Here is a 4,102-nt window from a genome sequence, read left to right on the forward strand (position 1 = left end):
CTCTGTAGAGGCCATCGGATGTTGAAATGATCGTATGTCGGGGCCACCGTAGGTCGGGGGATCACTGTACCGATTTCTCATAAGGGCTGGAGAATTTAAAAAAAATGTACACCCGTATCGGAGCGGTTTGGCTAAACATTGTAGTATAATTGAGCAATTATTATGACTGGGCTACTTCTCTAAGGTCATAGAATTTCTTGAACCCTTACAGGGGTACTCCGGTGAAAAAGATTTTTTTTTTTTTATATCAACTGGTGCCAGAAACTTGAACAGATTTGTAAATTAGTTCTGTATAAAAAGCTTAATCCTTCCAGTACTTATCAGCTGCTGTATGCTCCAGAGGAAGTTATGTAGTTCTTTCCAGACTGACCAGAGTGCTCGCTACAGACACTGGAGAGGTTTGCTATGGGGATTTGCTTCTACTCTGGACAGTTCCTGACACAGACAGAGGTGTCAGCAGAGAGCACTGTGGTCAGACTAGAAAGAACTACACAACTTCCTCTGTAGTATACAGCAGATGATAAGTACGGGAAGGATTAATATTTATAAATCTGTTTATAAATCTGTAAAACTTTACAAATCTGTAAAACTTTCTGGCACCAGTTTATATTATAAAAAACTTTTATCCACCGGAGTACCCCTTTAAAAAGACTAGATGCTTAGAAAAATTCTCCTTTGCACACAAACAAAAAAAAAAAAATGTTAGGATCACAGAATTTATTACCGAAATCAAATCCCTGAGGACCCGATCGAAAATACTTTGAAGCTCCAAATGTAAATATGCCCAGCATTGTCACCGTGTCCCCTCGGAATAGTGTTTGGTAGAGTCACGCTATGTGCTTACAAAAGATGCCAGGCCTGGAGCGTGTGAGGATGTGCAGGCTCGGAATATGCAAGAATTAGGAGTATTTCCTGTAAAATTCCAGTAATCTGCATTCCAAGACCAACAATTGTCCCCCCCCCCCCCTACATTAAATGGGCGCATGCACTGTTTTCCACCTATTAGAAATCCCAAGTGTCACACTACTCAGAAGAGAACTTTTGGACTTGATATCCTTCAATTGTTGGAAATATGCGTCACTCGGAGATCCTTGTGCACCGCACAACTCCCAGATCCCCACACGCTGGCATGTCATTGTACGAGGGGGGGAGGGGAGGTTCCGTCTTCACGCCGAAAAGGGAACTGAGCTTTCCGATGGGCCTAATGAATGAGACGATAATTGTGCCCTGGAGCCGATGACCTCATGGTGTAAACTGTTCGCAGGTTAACAAGAGCAGAACTTCTTAACATAACTTCAAGAAGAGATCAGAGTCCCCCCCTCTGGCCAATGTATTACTCAAGGCAAGGACGGGGTTACGGAGCGAACACCAGAATTTTAATTTAACTGGAAAGAAGAAACGTTCCATTATAAATAGGCAACAAAATATTTAATTCCATAAAAGAAAAAGGAAACAAAAAGTTTTATTGAAAATATTTGATACAATACTTAATTATAGAAGAAGGCTGAATAAAAATAAATTAAAGAATACATGACAGATATATTATATATTGAAATAAAATAATAATAATCAGAATAATTAAGCAAAAATAATAAAATAATTAACTACTGATAAGTTATTCTTAGTAGTACTAGTATTATTATTGTTGTCCTTACAGTGAATACTTAAAATTATAATTAAAGTAGAAAATACATTAATACAAATTATAATAATTAATAATATAAAGCATAATAATAATCATAAACTGAAATGATAAACTAATCAAATACTGATACGTTATTATTATTAGTACTAGTATTAATATTCTTGTTGTTATTACAGTGAATACTTTACTATAGAAGAAAATAAATGAATCAAAAATTGAAAAATTCATATTGAATATTCTTTACATTACAATAGTATAAAAATGATAATGTAATTAAATACTGATATGTTGTTATTATTATTAATAGTACTAGTATTAATATTCTTGTTATTACAGTGAATGCTTTATTATAGAAGAAAATTAATTAATAAAAAATGGAAAAATTCATATTGAATATTCTATACATTACAATAATGCATAATACTAATAATCATAATTAAACTAAAATGATAACATAATTAAATACTAATAAATAATAATTACTATTATTATTACCATTATTATTGCTATGATTAGTATTATTATTTGCTATTATTATTATTACAAATATAACAGAAAAATACCGTATTTATCGGCGTATAACACGTACTTTTAAAATTTAAATGTAAGGCAAAAAGCCTGCCTGCGTGTTATACGCCGATAAATGTGCTGGACACTGATCTAAAGTGGCCGCAGCGGTGGCTGCTTGTTAAGGATCAGCAGCCTGGCCGTGTCCACTTTAAATCAGTGACCAGCGGCGTCTCCTGCTGGCTCAGACTTCTCCCCGCTCTGCCTTTTATTTTCCTAACCTGGCTGTGCTTCGGCGGGTCTTGCGGGCGACATCACTTTTCATTTCCTGCAGCCCCCACTAGTCAAAGTGGCCGAAGCGCCAGCGGCTTAAGTTCAGCAGCTCAGCTGCGGCCACTTTAGAATAGTGACCAGCGGCGACTACAGGAAATGAAAAGTGACGTCCCTGATACCGCGCAGAGGAGCCGGCAGAGGACGTCACTCATCTGCTTCCCTGACTACACAGCCCGCAAGATCCACCGCCTGACCTGGCCTGTCGAAGCGCAGCCAGGTAAGGAAAATAAAAATAAAAAACTATAAAAAGCAGGGAAAAGGGGGAATGATGAGGCTTGGGAAGAATGGCCTAGGAGGAACGATGAGGGGGGGGGGGGGGAAATGATGGGGAGGATGATGAGACAGGGGGAAATGATGAGGGGGGTGATGAGGCACTAAAGGGGTAATATCTGTATGGCTAGTGGTCTATGGCAGGGGGAAATGATGAGGGGGGATGATTAGACATGGAGGGGGCGATGAGAGGGGTAACTGTAGCACAGGGAAGGATGTGCCACTGGGGTGGATGGGACCAAACTGGGGTGCAGGGGAAATCAAAGTTGGGGGGATGATGTGGCAATTAGTCAAAGTCTTTTATTTTACATTTATTTTTTTAACTTAAATTTAACGGTAAATATTGGGGTGCGTGTTATACGCCGATAAATATGGTAATATGATGCGCTTGATGTTATATTCCAGGAATAGCAGAAAAGTAAAAGTAGTGCACTAGATGGCGGCACATAGACATAGACTTATGGCTTGATATCAGTTAAGTTGAAGGGATTGTATGTGCCATAGTCTCTTATGACCATACATTTAAAGGGGTATTCCAGGCAAAACCTTTTTTTTATATACGGTATATCAACTGGCTCCGGAAAGTTAAACAGATTTGTAAATTACTTCTATTAAAAAATCTTAATCCTTCCAATAGTTATTAGCTTCTGAAGTTTTCTGTCTAACTGCTCAATGATGATGTCACGTCCCGGGAGCTGTGCATGATGGGAGAATATCCCCATAGGAACTGCACAGCTCCCGGGACGTGAGTCATCAGAGAGCAGTTAGACAGAAAACAACAACTCAACTTCAGAAGCTAATAACTATTGGAAGGATTAAGATTTTTTAATAGAAGTAATCTACAAATCTGTTTAACTTTCTGGAGCCAGTTGATATATAAAAAAAAAGTTTTGGCCTGGAATACCCCTTTAAGAAGCAGGTGTAAGACAGTGACAGGAATGGAGGTCGGGGATTGCTACATTTTCCCATGGTACCGGTCATATGTGTTTTTCAGGTTTCAGAAAGTGCATATATTATCCAGGGAAAGCTGGGTGACTGATGACAAATTCAAGGGTAGTTTGAAATCTCTAGCAGACCAACACTGCTAAAGGACTTTCGGCAAAGTCTTATTTCCTAGCCTGAATTTTATGGAATAACACACAGGTTTGGTAGTGGGGCCAGTCATTCCCTTCCTGACTAGTGTTGGGCACAAATATTTGCATTTCGAATTTTTATTGCGAATATCGCAATTTCGCGAATTCGCAAATATATTCGAAATTGCGAATATTCTCTTTTCTCCCGCATATGCGCATATGTGAATGTTTGCATATTCCTTCTTTTCACTTGTGGGCCAATTAAAATACACTC

The sequence above is a fragment of the Hyla sarda genome, chromosome 5, assembly GCF_029499605.1.
Source record: "Hyla sarda isolate aHylSar1 chromosome 5, aHylSar1.hap1, whole genome shotgun sequence".
Classification (NCBI taxonomy): Eukaryota; Metazoa; Chordata; class Amphibia; order Anura; family Hylidae; genus Hyla; species Hyla sarda.